This window comes from Cibotium barometz, chromosome 21, assembly GCF_041138505.1.
Source record: "Cibotium barometz isolate CiBa-2024 chromosome 21, ASM4113850v1, whole genome shotgun sequence".
In the NCBI taxonomy this organism is placed as follows: domain Eukaryota; kingdom Viridiplantae; phylum Streptophyta; class Polypodiopsida; order Cyatheales; family Cibotiaceae; genus Cibotium; species Cibotium barometz.
Genome location: NC_141066.1, coordinates 43,273,545 through 43,295,295, shown reverse-complemented (window position 1 = coordinate 43,295,295; position 21,751 = coordinate 43,273,545).

Here is a 21,751-nt window from a genome sequence, read left to right as displayed (position 1 = left end):
AAGTCAAAAGTGTCTACAACTTTATTCCAAATACTTTCAATTTCAAAGTGCTGTTTCTACTTCCAAATTCTTCCTATGTGTCTTCGTGAAGATCTCTATGCTGCATGATGTAGTCCTGTGCCAGCTTTCCACTTTAGTGATCTTCTCTGTTTGGCATTTTTTCGTGTTCCCATTGCTAGATTACTCATACGTGCCCTTTTCATGGATAATTTTCACCCAAAAGTGTATCTGTAAAACTAGTTAAACATTTCCTTGAGGTAATTTGTACAAGTCTTCCCTCCTCCATGCCGGGTGTTTTTAAAATATACTCCTCTAGCTTGATAGTGAGATTTCTCCACTCCTTGTGTGCTTGACATGTCCAGAGAACCATACTCATTTATGAAGTATGCACCATGAGCATAAAGAATGTGTTGCAAAAAAATTAAGAGAGTCAGTATAGGTATTTATACTCGTTTCTTAATATCCAGTAGAAAGGAGCAAATGTGTTTACCATGTAGTGCGTAATGTTGGTTTTACCCCATGTATCAACCATGGACTTCATAAAATTAAAAAGCTCGTTTTGAAATTTTTGTCGCTCCTTTGTGGTTGTCTTGCTTTTGGTCAAAAGTTTGACCACCTTATTGAAGTCTGACGAAACCTTCTCACGTAGAATTACAAGGCTTGAATTAGTGCAGTCAAATGTTGTACATTTGCATAAATCCTTCCACAAGTTCCATTAGGAAAATTCTGGACTCAAAAGAGGGCTGTTTCAATAATAATATAATAATAGACACATAGATTGAGTGACATGAAATCTACGAATGATATTCACCGGTGGTGGGACCTCTGTACAAACCCTAAAATGTGGAGAAACTCTTATCTTCATGAAATATTAAAAAAAACCATCACCTTGTCTTAAAATATTTTAAACCATTTTTTTGTCAGTACCTAACACAATAAAAGAATGTTTTCCACATTCCTATGTTAGACATGGAGCACTAAAAAATTCTTTCCACCACCCCTAGAACTAATGAAGTCCTGGTTATTCCCTCAACTTGGTTCCACTTTTGAATCTCGAAACATCTTTGGCGCCCAAAAGAACACACCATCCCTCATTTCTTCTTCCCTCCTTGATCCACAAAAGTGGTTAGCTCAGTCATCCACTTTCTGCTACTTCTTCTTTCTCATACGTCTGTTAATCTCTCATGGCACCCGAAAGTGGATTGAAACGAGCAAGGAGCAGTATCTCATCTGTTGTGTTACATAACATAAAAGATGAGAACGAAGAATGGATTCCCCAAGTATACAGGAAGTACTCTTGGGTCACTATGCAGCCAGGAAAACGTGGCCACTACCGAGTGAAGGGAAAGGCATCTGAAGACTTGGCCAAACATTGGAAAGGAAGGATCCTTGACTTTAAGATGGCACTAGGAGGGAAAACTATCAAAGAAGTGTTGATCCAGCATGTATTCATGCAAAAAGAGGGAAGGACTTCCAAGACATAGACCACATTGTAAGTGCTTGTGTTTTGTATTTCAATGTTGCAAATAAGGTGATTGATATACATTTTTCTGCCTTACACAGATTTGTACCCATCCAATCTTCAGAAGTGGGAGCCTGCACAATGCTTGACGGGATTCTTGAATGTCGTACATGGTGAGGTGGGGGAACTTCAATATGAAGGTCGTGCACCAAGTGATCTCGCAAGAAGTAGAACATATTTCTATGACTCATTTTATACCTTGCCTACTCAATCGAGTCGACATGGAAAGTTGGAACGTATTCCGTTGCCTGCACTTGATAGTCCTGAGTGGCCATTGCTTGATATACAGAAGTGATAGAGTCATACAGGACCAAAATGTTTAATGATATTAAATGTGCTATGAAGTCTAGCATTGGTGCAAGAAATGTCCACTTAAGTTTGTTTGTTCCAATTGCATGCTTTGTTGATTTATTTTCTTATTGTAAACAATTGAGAAAAACTAGAACAACTTTTGTGTGCAAAGATATAGATGAAGCCTGGCTTGATCATTTGTTTGACAAAGGTTGGAGAGTGAAATCATCAAAGGGAGATGATTTGATCGAATGTCGATTGAACACCTCCGACATTGCATTTCCGTGAGTGTTATAACATTCAAATGTATTTTTGTGAAACAGTTACAACGCTTATTTGATTATACTCAGGAAATTATCCTAATGATATTTTGGAATCAGATACTATATTGCCAGGCAACATCTGTGCATGTCATTTACTTTATAGAAGGTGGCGATGGATCAACAACAACTGGGAAAGCATGGACCAAGATACAAGAGATGGCAGCCACTCTTGCTTGATAGATATAGTTATGATTCGACAGGGTCACCCATCATTGACATTGGAAGTGGAAGAGAATTGGACTCTCGAATATGTTAGGAAGGAATTAGAAGTAGCTATTCAGAATCCTCCAGATCAATTTTGCTTCAAGCTTGATGGTCAGAAGCTAAGTAAAAGAAGAGAGCATTAGATCATTTGTAAAGATGTTGCAACCCCACATGAATTGGAGGCACTAGAAGATATATGATGTGACCATGTATACGGTGACAATGTATTTTCCATATGCAATAAACTTATCTATTCAAAACATTGCTTTTGTAATGCTTTATTGTTTAAAACAATGTATTGAAGGCAAAAATTTCCCAATTGAATTTTTATGTACACAAAAAATGCCTAAAGTAAGAAAACAAGCAGTGAAGGAACACAGTAGCAAATTTGATCCTCTGATTTTCAAATTAAAAGTGCATTTACAATTGATGTTCTCTCTCCAATAACACTAAATATGTGCAAAAAAATATAAATGTACATGTGTATCTGCATATTTACAACCGTACATTTGTTGGAAGAAGGAAAAAACTATTTATTACTGGAACCCATAGGACTGGGCTTCAAGATGGAGCCATGGCTCTTCTCCCAAGTACAGAACCCATGTAAGAGGCTCAGGGGGGCTATCCCCCTTCGTGTGACCATTTGAGACCGTCAAGACCCTCAACTCGCCCTACAACTCGAGAATAGTATGTCTAATGCAGTCACATAGCCCACACAAGCATGCACCCTACTTGGCAGAGTGTCAAGTCTACATAAGTTGTCTCCTAACCATATGGCCGCACTTGGCCACCATTGTCTAAACTGGGACTGCGGGGTGCTTGGGTGCTCATCGCAAAACGGCTACTCATAAAGGTAGCCTTAGAAAATAGACCACATACATCACCCGTAGAAACAACAAATGCTCTTTCAACACTTTATTTCAAAATATCTATGTTGTCTGTTGTTCAGCACACTGTCCCAGCAGCATATAGAGCCTTAACACATGTACATATATGGCGGGATGAAGTCCACTGGGTAATCTGGAGGCATTACTTCTGTGACCTCGATCAATTTCGCAATCGTTTCCTCCAAATCCATTTTCACCCTCACACAAAAACTTGAAGAAACTTGTCAAGCCAAAGAATGATGGAGATTGAGAGGAGGTTGGATCTGGTGGGTAAATACTACCATCCAACCATAGGTCCATATTTTTCTTTCCTTCATTTCTAAGGAAAGAAAAATATGGACCTATGGTTGGATGTGGGCTTCGCATGCTGGCCTAGACCAATTTCTCTTACAGCAAGGAGCATAATCGGCTTCTACTTGGAAGTGGATATCCACCTTTTTCTTCTTTTGTTTCACAGGTTCCATTGCATTATTATGTGCTTTAACAACACCAAAAAGCATCATGAACTCACACTTTAACCAAAGTCTCCCGTGAAGAAGATTGCTTATCAAAACCAAAAGACAACATCACTAAATAATACCTCCTTGTCCATCAAACAAACTACTTGGTATCCTGGATGCACCAAAATGTACACAATACTTGTAAGCACAACCCTCACTTGAAAAAGGTAAGAAATGGGATTGTTATTCATGCACAAGCAGGTATGGCACATGAAGAACAAATATTTTTCCATCCTTTTTCAAAACTTGCCACCTTGAGAAGAAGAGAAAATCAAAACCTTCCCGCTTAAAACAATTCGGATTTGGAGTGGTTGTGGTTGTGGTTGTGGAGTCGGGAAGACAATGAGGGAGACAATGCAAGATGATGGGTTGCAGGGATGAAGTTTGTTGTATCAAGTTTGGTAAGCAAGTTGGCTTGGTTCCATTCAAAAGTGTAATGAAGAAAGAGAGTGGTGACTTTTTTCAATAAAATAAGGCACCATGGTGGGAATAAAAAACTATACTTAAGAGGCATTGTTTTGAATTAAAAAACACCCTACATGTCAGTTAATGGAATAAAGAACTCAAAAATGACGCATGTACCCTCCAATATTATATGTGGGTTTATTGGCTTGCTTTGTCCACATCACCATCCCAAGGGATTTCTTACAAGGTCCCTTTTTGAGTCCAAATTTTTCCTAATGCAAGGCTTAGTTGAGTCCTTGGCATTTTCTGGATTCTCTAGAAATATCTTGCTTTATCTCCACTCATGGACACTTGTTTTGCAATCTCATGATTCATGCTAGAGGTCTTTTTGTTAACAGTAATCTGCACATTGCCACCATGGCACCCAATTGAGTTGAGTAGTTGCTCTACTTTATGAAGAGCTTCTTCTTGTCGTTCTTTGCCTTGCATGGTAAATGCATAATCTATGTGACACTTAAGCAAACGGTCAAGCACTAGCATAAATGTATGCAGTGTACAAAAGTGGACATTCTTCAGTTCAAATGGAATTATAAGATTCCATTCTGGGTCTCTCAAATGCCTGTTTGGCACAGCTAGCATGTTGGCAGACAAGATACCTCCAACCCAGTTGTTTGCTAGCAACATTGTCCATGGGGTCGTGTGCTCAATATCTTGATTCTCAAGCATCCTCTTCTTTCCTGACTTTTGTTTGTTTTCCCTTACCATTCTCATGCACCACACGGACAAGGATTTGGGGTGTTGGCACCGTCTCGACACCCAAGCAAGCACTTTATTGTCTTTAGTTCACCCCCTAAATGCCAATCTACTGTATAAGTGCCTTACCCTCTACCTCAAGTTTTTCTCCCTGAATCTGTGCTTTGATGAAAGTGGTAATCCATGGTATCCTATCAAATAGCTAGCCTATCTGAAAATTTAAATTTAAATTAAACTTTTTATTTTTTATGCATTTAAAAGTGAAAAAAAAAAACGTAAGTTTTCCTTGTCTTTTAATGAATGTTGATTTAGAATTTGTGGAAACTTAAAAAATGCAATGAAAGTGTATTAAACGAGATTGTCTTTTAATGACTGTTGATATGAAATTTAGAGGGAACTTCAAAAATGTAATGAAAGTGAATTAAATGTGATTTAAAGTTATTTTGAGACAATTATTTTGAATTGGAATAAAAATATTTTTTGGGCCCCTATATGGACGAGATTAATGATGTTTCAAGAGTTTTAGTAGCTAGAAAGAGAATCCTAGAGAGGGAAAAGTAGAGAGATCCCCTACTTTTAGGGCCAAAATATTTTTTGGGCCCCTATATGGACGAGATTGATGATGTTTCAAGAGTTTTAGTGGCTAGAAAGAGAATCCTAGAGAGGGAAAAGTAGAGAGATCCCCTACCTTTAGGGCCAAAAGTAGGCATCATTTATGAGGTTTGTCTCCTTAAGCCTCAATAACATTAGTCTTAATTCCTTAAAATTAAGCCTCAATAACATTATGAGGTTTGTCTCCTTATGAGGTTTGTCTCCTTAAGCCTCAATAACATTAGTCTTAATTCCTTAAAATTAGGGATCCTTACGGGGCCCTTTTTATGTTCAAATCCCCCCTAATGATTGGAAGGGGTGTCTACTAGGATTTAAGGAAATAAGGCATGATGGATTGGTAGCCCTAGTGCAACATGTGTACTCGGCATCGAAAATTTCTTTGAGCCCACATTGTCATAGTCCTCGTTTCCCCTACAACTGTATGCTTTCATTTTGGTATGTTAGTGTACATGGTATTTGAACTCTTCTTTTCAACTTTATTTGACAGTTTCCTCATTTCCAGATATTTTCCTTTCAATATCATTGAGGAGCATCCCGTAAGGAGCCTAACAGGAACATTCTATGCCATACACAGGCACATTGGGGATGGTGTATTCTTTGAGAGGGCCCCTTTTGACCTTGCTAGTCGAAAGATTTTCTTCTACACCCACAAATATGTAGTCCCGACACAGGTCAATGGGTTTGGTAAGATTGAAGAGGTTCCCTCTCCTTCCCTCTCTAGTGTTGAATGGCCAATGCCTGATGTTTGGACTATTGTTGCTCTTAAAGAGCAAAGATGGCCAGTGATATACATTCTTCTTTGAAGTACACAAAGGCCTCAAGATCGGTTAGTCTTAGTTGGGCATGCCATGTGCATGTGTTTGCCCACATGTTTCGGGCCATTACTTGCACACAAATGCCGACAATGTACATGTGCAAGGTGGTGGCTATGAAGACATTGTCAATTTTCTTGGCCAAGGGTGAGACAATGTGGAGAGGGACCACAAAGGAGAGAATTTTAGGTGTGCAATATAATGCATTCGTGTCTCCTTTCGATTCTTGCGAGCTCATATCATTTTTTCTACTCGTTTCTATTACGAGCGATGGATGAGGAAGAAGGGTGCATGGATACCCTTACAAGCTCAAGAGGAGGTTAGTCTTGAAGATAATGTTGAATATAGGCTTCAACTACTGACGTTGAAAGAATAAAGGCAAAAATCCACATGGCTAATAAAATAGTTCAAAGAAGAAGGAAGATTCGGGTTGACAAAAACACCAAGAAAGGCAAAAATCTACATGGCTAACAAAAATAGTTCAAAGAAGATGGAAAAATTGGGTTGAGAAAAACACCAAGTATAAAATTCATTAGGAAAATTTGGACTTAAAAAAGGGCCCTCTAAGAAGAGGCACACTGTCACTTTTCTAGAAACGTTAGAAAGCCTTTGGGCCCTTTGCTAATCACCCTCATTATAGCAATGAACCAATGGGAAGAGAGTAGTGTGCACATTTGGTCTCCTCCTTGTCTTCCTCAGTATACAAATGTGGGGTTCAAAAACTAGGGGCTAGCCTTCATAAATTCAAGGGGGAGGGGGGATAGGTAGCTAAAAGTAGGGGGGCTCCATCATTTTCAGCCCCCATCAATCTTGTGGGTCAAAAAACCCTTAAAAATTGGTTTTTTTTTAATTCAAAAAAGTGATTTCCCCCCCCTAAAAACCCAAACCAAACCATATTGTATCAAAAAGAGTTTTTTTACCTCCATCTTATCTCTCTACACTGCATTCTCCCCTCCAACATCACCTTACACTCCATTTCCCCCAAAACAGTAACTCAAATCTCCATAGCTCTCTCTCTCTCTCTCTCTCTCTCTCTCTCTCTCTCTCTCTCTCTTCTGTGCGTAGTCCTGTAGCTTATTCCTGCCTACAATAATCTCTCTCTCTCTCTCTCTCTCTCTCTCTCTCTCTCTCCCTCCTTCTCTCTCTACAGTGCTTAGACCTGCATCTTATTCACGTCTCTCTCTCTCTCTCTCTCTCTCTCTCTCTCTCTCTCCCTCCTTCTCTCTCTACAGTGCTTAGACCTGCATCTTATTCACGTCTCTCTCTCTCTCTCTCTCTCTCTCTCTCTCTCTCTCTCTCTCTCTCTATGGTGCTTAGACCTACAACTTATTCACGCCTCATTCTCTCTCTCTCTCTCTCCAATTATTGCAGTATAAGAAACCATGGAGGGTAGTGCATCTTCATTGAGGAGAAGGCCAACAGGCTCAATAGTGTCCATGCTCTTGCACAATGTAAGGGATGAGCACGATGCTTGGCTTGGGATGCAAATTCAGAAGGGAGATTGGGTCTATTTACAACCCAATTCTGCTGGACCCCATCGAGTTTGACATCGAGATGTGGTTGAGCACCATTGTAAGGGGTGTCTACTAGGTTTCAAGGACTCAAGGTGTGATGGGTTGACATTGCTTCTGGGGCCTCTAAGAAGTTTTCTATCACTTTTGTGTCCAATGCGAGAAATTCATCCTTATGCTCATTGTCTACATCGAGAACACCGGACGCAGCTTCACAACCGTCTGCTATTATAGCAAGACAATAATCCTCCCTAAAATTGTAGAGTTTTTGAATGTGGGAGAGGAGGAGGTAATACTTCCCATTAATTAGAAAGGACGGTAGCCTAGGGATGACAAAATTGGACATCAATCACTCCCCATGGACGGATGACGTTCCTTCATCAATGATGGTGGAGGCCTTAAACTCTCCCACATCAAAATTTGTGCTGAGAAGTTCCTCCTCCTTCTCGGACACAAGGTCCAAGACCTCTTCTTCTATAGACTGAGCACTTGAAATAAAGGACTGTTTGATTTATCAGTCCTTCCTTTGAGCTCCTCTTTTGTGTAAGCCTCCTTATCAGCGCATGAAGAAAGAGATAGGCAACAAACCCAAAATGATATTCTAGCAACCTGCATTTCTTGCCATGCATTGGGCACATGTCAACACAAATCTTTATACGTTGATCATTTGAGTAAATGTCCCACCTCTTCGACATGCTTGAATTCTGAGACGATAAGGTGACTGTGAGGCTTGACATGTGGACATACGTAATGGACCCATAAGAGACGGTCCCTCCACCGACCAACTTGCAATACTCTGTCCGCTCTCCCTCCAGGGATGTCCTTGCCAATAATCTCCTCCAGACAGAAAGGAACGTTGAACACAGGCTCTACATGGCAAAGGGATTTCTTTGGCCCAGCCCTCCTCAGCAGATCAAAGAGATACTCTGTGTGGTGCTAGGCTCGTCCTTAATCATTCCGGCAATAAATCATCCACATCATCTGCAGCATTGTACAAGTGAGAACTCTTAACCTCCATCGCTTCTCTGATCCAGGTGGAAATCGTTCATCGTGCGATAAGGGGAAAGCAATGGCGCAGGAATGCAACTATCACACCGTGGATGGTATGGGCTATGGAAAAAACTGACTCACACCATGGGCGGTATGGAAAGTGAGAAAATTTCGAGTGCAGAGAAAAGAAGAAAACAAAACTTGCACCATCTTTATATAGGTCAAATAATAGGGCTGACGACACATAATTGAGGATCGAATGCCATGTGTGGTAGGGCTTACATTATCGTCGATTCACAAATTACCACGTGTACGTGTAAGGCTGATGCAGTCAACGTCATGATTGCGTTTTGCTCTATAAAAAGGAGGAATATTTTCTATTCCACGCTTTTTTTCCATTGTGTTTCTCCACACTTTGCTCGTGCAACTCGCTGAATCCCATCCATCCCAGCCCTTGTTTCAAGCGCCTGTAAGTTTTTCTCTCTCTTCCCCTTTTCTTTCGCTGTTCGTTCACGGTGCGATATGGCAATTCTCCATGTTTTCGAATCGACATATCACTCCATGGATGGTTGGGTGAATTTTATTGATAAGTTCTCTCTTCCCCTTTTCTTTCGCTGATTTCGTTCACGATGCGATATGGCTATTCTCCATGTTTTCAAATTGACATATCGCTCCGTGGGGACGGTTGGGTGAATTTTATTGATAAGTTCTCTATTCCCCCTTGCTTTCACTGATTTCGTTCACGGTGCGATATGGCTATTCTCCATGTTTTCGAATTGACATATGGCTCCGTGGATGGTTGGGTGAATTTTATTGATAAGTTCTTGTTTCGTTCACTACACGAAATGAACATTGGTCCACATTTGGATTCACCTTATCACGTGGTGGATGGTGGTCATGTGACTTTTAGCTAATTACTCTGCCTTCTCTTTCTAGTACTGTAATGGCGTGCACAAAACAAACCGTCAAGAGAGCGCCAGATCCAGCGCCAGATCCAGCGCGCCGGATCCAATGCCGAATCCAGCTCCGATTCCAGATCTTCCATAGGAAATTCCAAAGGACATCGCAAGAAGTGAACCTATGCTTTCCTAATGGCAAACCCAAAACTAGCATAAATATTTCAAAGGCCAGGGTCACTTTGCAGAGGCAAAGAAAAATGTTTGCGGAGATAACGAAGGTCCAAGCAGTTGTCAATCTCCTCATCCCCAAAGCTCCTTTCTTGAGGATTGTCAGATCCGTTAGCGACAAAATAAAGTGGAAAGGAGAGTAGTGCCCTCGCATGTCTTCAAGAGTCATGCGAGGACTTTCTTATAGACTTGTTAAATGATAGTAACATTTGTGCTGCCCATGCCAGGAGGGTCACACTAATGGACAAGGACATGACATTAGTAAGCAAAGTTAGGTATAGGTATGATAAGTTCATGGGACCTCTATCATTCAAGGATAGGAAGGCAGCAGAAATCCTCTCCATTCCTTCTGCTTTGAAGAGGAAGAGGGCTTCTAACAAGGTGGTTATTGAAGAGGTGACAACACCAGGTCCACAAGGGCTGAAGAGGCTTGTAAATGGGGCAGATCTGAAGGGAAAGGAGAATATCGTGACATTATTAGAAGAGAATGTTGTTAGGGATGAATTGGCACAAAACCTTTTGAAGTTGGAGGGAGAGAATAATGACAGACTTAAGGCTGTGCGTGCCTAGTCAGATTATATGCAATGTCTCGTACAATGCCGAGCAGGAGGAGTACCTCCATATCTCTCCAAAGGATGTTTATATGCTCGTTGAAAAGAATAGAGAGATCAATCACAATATTGTGCTTACTTGTTTAAGGTGTGTACTCTTTGCCTTTTTTTGAATGCTTTCTTATTTTGATTTCTTTTTCCCTTTCCTAATGTTTTTAATTTAATCTGCAGGGGTACTATTGAAAGAGCTTTTGCCAGACTAGGCAAAGCAAGTATATATTTGTGATCCTTTGGTATATCAACTATCCTGATTGACCCGTCGAGGTCCGAAGAGGACCTTGCTCCTTATTTCCAGGGAGTTAGTCCAGGTACGTGCTTTGTTGTGCTGCCATATATAGAGAAGTTTGTATTTTATTTGGATTTCAAGCTGTTGATGGAATTTAAGTTATTAGTTTCCTATGTTAGGTTTCTTATATTTTTTGTTAACTTTCTCAATTTTAGATGGCACTGGTCTACTTGCATTGATTGAAACTCTATGTCCTGAATTGAAAAAGGATATAGAGTGGAAATTTCTCAACCAATCCGTTCCTATGCAAAAGGATTCGCACTCTTGTGGGGTTGGCATGTAGTCGCAAATTTCTAGAAGTTCCTCCTTTCCAAGTACACTAATTTTGATAGCTGTGTAAGTTTCTTGTGTTTCTGTAATATAATTTCTCTATGTTCATTTCATGAGAGATCCCGCATTATTCTAATTGACTTTTATATTGTTGTTTTGTAATCTGTTCGCTCAGACGAGTTCTGGCTGTGGAGTGTGTGGGCAAAGGCAATAAAGATTATCCTCAATAATGTAATTATGCCTGATGATCCTGACTCGCCACTTCCACCAGTTGCTAGCACTAGTACATCAAAGAAGAGAAAAAAGATGCCATTTCATTTCCCTATTAAGCATTTCAGCTTTAAACAAGGAGTCCCTAAGAAGGGAAGCAAGGGCAAGGCAAACAGGAAGCTTCCATTTGCAGGCAAGGGCAAGGACAAGGCAGGCAAGGTGCCAACAAAGGAGACAAAGGAGGAGGCCAAGGCACCGAAGGCTGAGTCAAAGGAGGAGGCCAAGGTGCCGAAGGCTGAGTCAAAGGAGGAGGCCAAGGCTGAGGCTACAGAGCCCGAAACCACTTAGAGGCATTTTGTATATGTCCAGAGACAACGTTGTAAAGATTCTACATTTTTATTGAGCTCGGCTCATTTTTGTATAAACATTATATATTTTTATTGAGCCCTACTCATTTTTGTATTTTGTGAGTATTGTGATTTGCCATAATAAAATAGACTGTTGAGAATTTTTATTTTCATAACTTATCTTTGGTTCAAACTGAATTTTAAAGACATTTGCTTCAAAATAGTTTTATGAGTACTTTGTAGAGTAGACACATGTCCACGTAGAAATTTTTCATCACATTAGTCATTGCTAAGATATAACAGTTCAGTACAAGTCTTACAATGACTTCTATTGGGCCTAAGTCCCTCGATACAAGACCTTTCTAGTTCTGCACGACAGATTTTTCCTTCGTCTTCTTCTCTGGGTTGTTCATCTGAAGAATTCTTTGATGCACCTCTTTGGCTTCATCTATCAGTTTGTCTACATCTTCAAGGTCTTTCTTGAAGCTTTCAGATATCTGGATAGGTTGATCATCTGTATCCCTAAAACAAAGGAATAGGAGTCATCATCAGAAGAAATAGCTAAAATAGCTGGCTTAGCAACCTTGCTAGGCACAGTCCTCTCATTAGACGAATTTGCATCCATGGGTGGCTTTTGTACAGAGCTTATAAGTTGTAAGATATTATATTCTCAATTCCCTTATGGACTGGTCTTTATATACTGTTTTGGATGGACTCTGAAATCATCAACATAAAAAAACTATGTGCTATAAATCTATGTGCCACTAAACCATTTTGGAATAGGAACCCTGGTACCTACACTGAGCTGACCATTATTGTGCACATACAAGACACTTTAGAGTAAATTTTTTGAGTTATAACTTTAATATAAAAATCTAAATTCATAGCTTCTACAAGACAAAAGTTCATTGCTCAAAGTACACTTTTTTGAGGGCAAGGACTTTACCAAATTAACATACTTGAAGTAGCTTCAAAATTCACAAAATTCAAAATCCCCATTAATTGAGCGATATACCATCAACATCCCAATCGAGATCTACCAAGATCTTTGGCTCTAGTCGTTTTCGAATCTTCCTATTGTTCACCTTGAATTGTGCTCTGCTACTATCCTCACCTCTCACGATATTGAGGTGCTCTCTAATATTTAGGAGGCTCCAATGTCTACTTGCACCTACAACTTCCACTGCACCACTGGGCAACCGAACGCATATGTCGAGAGGCAAAACAACTTGTTCATTTTCCTACATTGGGACCCAATAACTATTCTTTTTCATCCACCGCTCATAATAGAAGCGTATGTGTAGTGTGTGGCACGAGCTTGGAGATACCGAAAGGAGACACTAGATTCTACTATATTGCACTTGAATGTGTTATCCTTATATGTATCCCTTCTATAATCCTCCAATGGTCTCCAAGCAAGGCTACCATGTCATCACCTAATACCTTCTTGCACACAATCATGGTAGGTGTTTGTGAGAAACAAAATTGATTGAACATCTTGGCAAAAAGATGTATTGGGCATACCCAACTAAGACTCACAGATCAAGAGGGCTTTGCAAACTTCAAAGACCCTTGTATATCACAAAGACATCTTTGATTTCATGACCATTACAATCTAAGCATCTGGAATTGGCCATTCTATAGAAGATAGGGGTGGAGATGTGATTATATGTAGCTTACCAAACCCACCGTCCTGCTTTGGCACCAACTAGGAGTGCTGGTAAAAGAAGATCTTTTCCTTAAGAAGTTCTGCACTTGTTTTACAAGAAAACATTACCTAACCAATGTCTGCATGCAATGCTTGAAATGTTCCGGTAAGGCTTTCCAATGGTTGCTCCTCTACCATATTTGAAGGAAAAATATCTGCAAACAAGAAATAAGTTAACTAAGATTGAAACATCTCTGTCATAAAATCTCACATGTCCCTTTCTACCTACGATATTTACAATTGTATGGAAATCGAGTTTGTTGGGGCGAAGATGGGTATCTCGTGCTGTGTAAACATGTTGTACCGTGGCCACTAGTTTTCCATTGCTTGCCTTCTTGAAGCCTTGTAAACGACCTTTCCAATGGTGCTCCAGTACATTTCGCCATTGAACTCGGTGAGGCCTGATTGCAGCAAGCTATAGATAAACCCAAGAGCTCTTACGAAATGCCTCTCCCACCCAAGCACCATCATCGTCCTTCTTGTTGTGCAAGGATATCTCCTCAATCTCATCTTTTAGTCTTCTTGGTGCGGCCATATCTTCTTGGAAGCTAGAGTAGAAAGGTTAGGGTTAGAGTAAAAAGGAAAGAGATGTGAAGACTACTAGGGTTTTACGGGAGCCTTGAAGATGAAAGAGATGGAGCTCCGAGAAGGGAGGGAGATTAAGATGGAGAAGAAAGTTTAGGGTTTCGGGCTTTGATGGTTTCATTAGGGTTGGGCAAATGAAATAGAGATGGAAGAGAAAGGGATGGAAGAGTTTTATTTGGACGTTCAAGAGGGAAAGCAGACTTGAAAATGAAATTTTTTATTATAATGAAATTTGAGATGGGTTTTTGGGGGGAAATGTGAGTTTTGGGGGGATAAAAATTTCAAAATTTAAAGGATTTTTTGAGCCACGAAAATGGTGGGACCATACCTACCCTAAACCCCCTACTTTTTTAAAGGGACAAGTGTAATTAATTATTAGTACTGAAAGCCTAGTCCCCCTCCCTCCTACAGCCTAGTCTCCCTCCTTATATTCAAAGGAGACCAAATGTGCACAATCCTCTATTCCTATTGGTCGGTTGCTTTCATTAGTAGTAAAAGGCCCAAAATATGTCCAAATGTCCCCTAATGGGTGCTCAACCACATCTCGACGCCGAACTCGATGCGGTCCAGTGGCACTGGGCTACAAATACATCCAATCTCCATTTTGAAATTATCTTTTAACCCAAACACCATGTTCATCCTCCCTGGTATTGTGCATGAGTAAAGCCCCAACCTCGTCCCTTAGCCTTCTCCTTGATAAAGATGCACTACCCTCCATAGTGTGTTCTGCTAGAAAGGTTTTAGGGGGGGGGGAGAGAAAGAAGGAAGGTTGCATAGTATGGGTTGTTGGGGAGAGGGAGGTAGATGTGGATGTGAATAGATTCGAATGTGTGCATGCGCGCATGATAGAGATAGAGAACGCTGCAAATCTGATCACACTAGAGAGAAGGAAGGGAGAGAGAGAGAGAGAGAGAGAGAGAGAGAGAGAGAGAGAGAGAGAGAGAGAGGGTTGCACCGGTAGAGAGAAGGAAGGGAGAGAGAGAGAGAGAGAGAGAGAGAGAGAGAGAGAGAGAGGGTTGCACCGGTAGAGAGATAGGTTGAAGATCTACTTACAGTATAGAGAGAGAGAGAGAGAGAGAGAAGGTTACACAGTAGAGAGAGAATGAGCTATGGAGATTTGAGGTGAGGTGAAGAGGATGATGTTGGAGAGAAGAATAATGTGTAGGGAGAGAAATCTGAGGTGAAAAAATAAGTTTTTTGATATAATATGGTTTGGGTTGGGTTTTTAGAGGAAAAATGCACTTTTGTATTTTTTTTTAAAAAAATCCAAATTTTTAGGGTTTTTTGACCCACGAGAATGATGGGGCTGAAATTGGTGGAGCCCTCTACTTTTTAGAAGCTACTCCCTTGCTTTATGGCACCCTCCTACTTTTTGCACTCCACCTCCCTAATTTATGAAGGCCACTCCCTACTTTTTGAACCCCAAAAATGTAGTAATAAGGGAGACAAGCCTAGTTGCCCCCTACTTTTGGAGGAGACCAAATGTGCACACTCCTCTCTCTTCCTATTGGTGCATTGCTAAAATGAAGGTCATTAGCAAAGGGCCTAAAAGATGTCCAAAGTTTTCCTAATGAACTTAGTGTGTGAATTGTGACACATCATGAGCCCGAGTTTAAGGTCGTATACTCGATTAGAGGGGGTGTTTTGGAGGTGAAAATCTTGCATGGATAGTGGGGATTGCAAGATGGGAAAAGGGATGCGAAGTAATCCCAGCAATCTGGAGAAGATGAAAGGGTATATATAGTCCAAAGGGACCCCTTCTATCTTCAACTTTCCGAAGCTTATCTTTTATGAAAGATTGGTAAGGCAAAGTGAGGACATGCCTTAGCACCCTAGAGCCTATGCAAGTCTATGCAAATATGTCTCCTTTCATGGGTACTAGCAAAGCTATACAAAGCACACTGGGCACATATATTGGCCAACTGTTGAATCCAAACTTTTTGTGTGAACCATGCTATAGCGCAATGATCTATTGTGCCTTTCATGACTTTCCCCCTAAACGTCTAACTTTAGTAAGGAGTTTAAAGTGTGTAGAGGTGTGAATTAATCTTTCTATATACAATGCATTAACGAAGTATGTTGAATATAAAAAGCTCTAAATAGCTTTAATAAAGCAACATACTAGATTTAGTATATTAAGTGCCAAATTTAACCTTAAAATATAATATTGAAGTATCAATAGTAATTTTTTAATTACCATGATTTGCTACTCTATTTGGATATTTACACCTGTCGGCTTCTTGTGTATACAACTCACACACACCATGGTAAATTTTGTATAAGGTTGCACATCCACCATATTCAGCAAGCATCTACACTCTTTATTTCCTTCACCCGTTGTTGCTGGAGTGGAGGGAAAGGGTGAATCAAGGTCAGGGCTCCAAAAAAATGGCAAATACATGAAAAGAAACTCCAAAAAAATGGCAAATACATGAAAAGAAACTGGCTAGTTTTTTAAAAAACCTCCCCTTATTTGATTCTGCGGGAAAGATGAGGGGTTAATCTTGATTTTCAAGGTAGCATTTTAATATGGCTTTATTTTACCGATTTTGAGCTTTAGGGAGCTTTGTAGGTGTAGGTGTAACTTTACAATCTAAAAACTGAATTTCAACTCTACATAGATAAATCATGACATTATTACTATATAATAATGCATATACTTTTTGGATTTTTAAACAAATCTTTGAAATCCAAGTACCCCTACCTTATCATTTCAAGGTAAGGGTACATAATTCATGAAGCCTGCTACTTGTTGGTGAGCGTCGCTATTGAGATGAGAACTTGACACTTCAGTGCTTGAAGTTCTATTGTCGATTTGGAGCAAGTAAAGGTCGAGTCCACAGCTGCCAGCCTGCCGTCCAGCAGCCTACAGGTGCTCTTATTGTTTGCTCTTAACATTTAATAAATACAACTGAAATTTAAATTGTTTAAGGCTGTGTTGTGCATTGTGTGTGGTGCTATTATCTAATATGTATTATGCTATAGCGGCTAGATGATGGCGGTGTTGGGATTAATGCTCTTCTCTCCTCTCGTGCAGGGTTGTCGCCATGGCAGCAGCAGCAGCAGCATGGCTGGCTGTAGCCCCTCCTCGTTTCACTACGTGGTTATATCATCGCCTTCCTTCCTGGAGCGCGCCTTCTCTGCTTCCCACAAACAAACCAGAGATTCATTCTCTCACCGATTGCGCTGCTCTCTCGCAAACCTTCAGCCACCTATCGCCTCCTTTCATCGACAGCCACCCCAGTCGCCCACGCGACAATTCCTCATAGTCGGTAACTTTTCAAATATGAATTTATTTAAAAAAATAAATAAACCCAACATCGCCAACCAACCCTTCTTTGCGCCCTCCCATTTTGCTTTCTCCAAACCGAAAAGGCGCCTCTGCCAGCGCTCGTTGCAGCCTTTACCCGCACTCACTTGTTGGCCTTCACTACGACAGCGCCCCTTACCCTTTGCCAAACGTGACCTACTTTTTTAGAAAGACAATAGAACAAATAAAGGCCTCATTCTTTTTATGCAATGTATTAGTGCAAGGTCCTCACTAATACATTTGTGCAATGTATTAGTGAGGACCTATTGACGAAGATGATGGATGAATCGATGGACATAGGTTTGGATCAGCACTTGATTATATATGCATCATTCATTGAGGAATTTGGGCCTTTTGGAAATTAAAGAGGGTACCTCTGAGCATCTGCATGAACATTCTTGCTTTTTTTAAAATCACAACTTAACCTTGATCTTGCAAATGTGGTATTTCTTGGTACAGATGGTGCATTTGTAATGATAGGTCAGGTAAATGGCTTTATAGCTCGAGAGACTTGTCATTTTATCAAAAAAATTCAAAGTTCTTTCGTGGATATTACTGTTGTGGTGAGTCTTATTGAGGCCGAGGTACGGCTCATTCAGATGCAATTCATTGATATGCCTATAGATTGTGGATGTGAATGCTGATGCCATGGATCCCTCAGGCTACCAGATCATTCCAGATTATGGGCCTTATGATGGGAAGCTTGCTACATTGCGTGCTTCTATGTGGAGCAACATGTACATGTCTGTTGTTGTTATTGATAGAGATATTCATGGTAGGGATATGGAAAATGCAATTGCTTTTCAAAAAGAGTTTTTTGGTTTCATTATTCATAATCTTCTTGATCGACTTCCTGACATTGGTCTTATTGAGTGCTTCAAAGCGTTGTCACCTTGTTCTTTCCATACTAGTTTGGGGCTTTAAAACTATGGTTTTGAGAAGATGAATACTCGTTCTTCTTTCTATGGTGAGCCAAAGCTGTTGAATTGGGAGCCAATGGATCCTCTTGTTGAGAGGATATCTTGTAAAAGGGAGTACCAATTGTGGAAGTCACAAGCGCCATTTGAATGGAAAAGTAGAAGTCTCAAAGACACATAGCTTTCTATTCGTAGAAACTCAACCACCTACTGCCGTCTTGTTGAAGTTGGCTCACCTTGCAATGCTACAATGTGCCAACACAACTGCATGTGAGAGAGGTTTTAGTTTTCAAAATATCATCAAGACGAGGCTTCACATTTGTTTGGGCACTAAAAACTTGGATGCCTTGGTGTGAGTTTCCATTGGGGGCCCACCGCTTAAGGATTACGCATTTGATGATGTAATATGATATGGAAGAATGGTGCCAAAACAAGCCGCCATATTTTTAGTGACTCAAGAAGGTAAGAAATCAAGACAGCTCCTTGTTTTTTGTAATGCTAACCATTTTCATAGCCTAAATTTTATGTAGCCCTTATGATAGGGTGAATGGAGTCTTGATGCAAGATTGATATAGATGCTCAAGTTTTCAATAGTAAATATTTATTGTAATTTTTTCAACTTCTAGTTTATGAAATAGTTTCATTAGGTAACATAAAGGATTTTTGTAATGTGCAACTTCTAGTTTATGAAATAGTTTCATTAGGTAACATAAAGGATTTTTGTTGTTGCAGATTGATTAAGTTTTTCCATTTTTGGTCGTTCATTAAGTTTTTCAACTTTTTGATGACTGCTGCTGATGGCAAGATGAAATTTGCAGGTTGCATTCTAGAGACTCTTTTGTTTGACTGCAGATGGTTACAGAGATGGTAGCGTAGCTATAGTATACACGTGTGAATCTTGTTAGGTTGGTGATGGTTATTGAGAGGTTACATAGCTGGAGCATGTATGTGGGATGGATTCATGTTACAAGTAATGTTTGAGATTGAAAATGTATATTCTTTTGAAGATTCTCTTGTGATTTTCACACCAACTGGTTTAGATATCTTAATCGTGATTTCTCTTTTCTCTTATGTAAAACGTCTTGAAGGGTTGAAGCTTTAGTGGCTTGGCAAAACAAGAAGGTACAATCTTCTCTTTTTTGGTCTTAATATGTTTCTACTAGTCTAGATTTGCTCTTAATTTTTATCAATTATGTTTTGTATTCTTACTGATATTCTCTTATTATAGGGGAAGAGGATAGTTGGTTCACTTGTATTAATGATTGCTCTTTGTGTAGTCTCACTGAAGCAACTATATCCCCTTCCTGGAGAGAGCTAGGCATAACCATGTGCATCCATCGCCATGATCATGGGGTTCAATTCCCCAACTATTTTTGAATCTAGGAAAGCACCCACAAGACTTTGAGACTACCGAATCAAGAAAGCAAGCTACGATGGATTATGTGTATCATGCTACATTACATACTTCAAATAATAAAAAGGAACCTTTTATGATGTATTGTCATGTCATTATATAGTTCTTTATTCTTTTAAAAGATTAGATTCAATGCTCAAGTGTTTGTCTCTATTATGGCATGTTACATTTTGGAATACTTCAATGGGAATTGGAGCAAGGTAGTGAAGTCTCTGTTATGGCATGTTATGTTTTTGGAATACTTCAATGGGAGCTGGAGTAAGGTAGTGAAGTTCAAACTCATGTTGCTAAATCTTGAGTATACCTCTTATGCATGCAATTAAAAGAGGTATGCATGCAGTCAAAAGAGGTACTTCTTACATAATATAATGGGAGAACACAATTGACTTTTTATCATATCCCAGGTGGGGAGTTTTTTTGCCCCCTCTCCTTGCCGTCCAGGTGTCGTACCGTCCGCCGTCGTCAAGAGGGATTGCACATGCTTACCAAGTGTCAAATTCTCATACAGGTCCCCCTGACGTAGGCCATCGCAAGCCATCATCTGTTAAGGATCCTTGCCTCCCCATCGTCTATTCACCGCCTGTCTTGTGGAGTTCACAAGCCTTCTACGTTAAGGATTTGTATCTCCCCTGTGCTTGGTCAACCGCCACTTGCCATCAGGTGTAGTTGGCATCATACACAGTTTAAACTCACCTTTTCTTGAAGCTTTGAGGTTCCTACTCTCCTCGCTTCCATGCGCGGTCTCGGAGGTTCTTCTGTGTCGCTCTCTCTCTCTCTCTCTCTCTCTCTCTCTCTCTCTCTCTCTCTCTCTCTCTCTCTCTCTCTCGCATGGATGTTTAAACCTTTTCTGTGTTTGTGCAACTGTTGCTGGGCTCTCATTGACGTGCTGTCCCTCGCTTGCATGGTCTCCTCCAGTCTCTCCGTCGGCTTCATGTTCTCCTCTGGTCTCTCTGTCGGCTTTGTGGCCTCCTCCAGTCTCTGCATAGGTTCTCTCTCTCTCTCTCTCTCTCTCTCTCTCTCTCTCATGTCTGAAACATTATAATGCAAGGAGTTCGCCAGCCGCCCGGCATTGCCCATGACCTACTTCGCGGATGGGTTTGGGGGCCATAGCAGCCAGACCACAGATAGCTGCCATTGCTAGGGACGGGGTCTCTTGGCCAACCATGTGCATGATGGCTAGCCACTACCACCTTCGTTGTCGCCTCCTCAACCACTACCAAAGCTATAAGAGGTGTTGCATGTCCACATGCAGTCCATGCAACATAGAGAGAGAGAGAGAGAGAGAGAGAGAGAGAGAGAGAGAGAGAGAGAGAGAGAGAGAGAGAGAGAGAGAGAGAATTTGTTAAAAAACAGGCATTCTAAGGTAACTTTATGTTCTAAACAGGTACTAAAGTTAAGCAAAGAAGCCATTGTTTTCGAACCTACCCATAACTCTTTTAAGGCAGCAAAAGGGTGTAAGGACTTATTAGGTATATGATTTATACCCTTCTCAAGCTAACTATTTTAAGGCAGCAAAAGGGTGTAAGGACTTATTAGGTATATGATTTAGACCCTTCTCAAGCTAACTAGTAAGTAAATCATTGTTATAAATAGAAAGGTCTGTAGTAAGTACATGAAGTCCATAGGGAATAATATCCTGATAGAATTATTTAAGTCTTTTTCTTGTAGTGCAAATGCAATCAGTTTCAAAAGAATCAAATTCAGCAAAGACTTCTAAATTTGGTCTATAAAAAGGATGTTTTAAATTATCAATATAAGACCATACAAAGTTTAAAGCACCAAATAATAGGGATTTATTTGGTTCATACTTTTCAATGAGTAAAGAATATAACAACTTGGGTCTGATAAAATCAAATATTTTATTGGTAAACTCTAGATGTATAAATCTACCTATAGAATAACAAGTTGAAAGAAGAGTAGCGATACAAGGAAAGAGTACGAGATGTACTGGTAATTCCTGCCATCTGCAATTGAATTATGAAGACCAATCAATCATCCATTGTTTGGACATCCCTGCAAGATCTTTAGCTCTTTGACTCTAGCACTAGGAATTAGATGGTTACTAGATGCTGAAGAGGCTATGGAGGTGATAGAGGAAAAAGTGAAGAGTCCAGCATAGCTTTTTTAGTCATATTTAACAGGGTGATAACTTTATT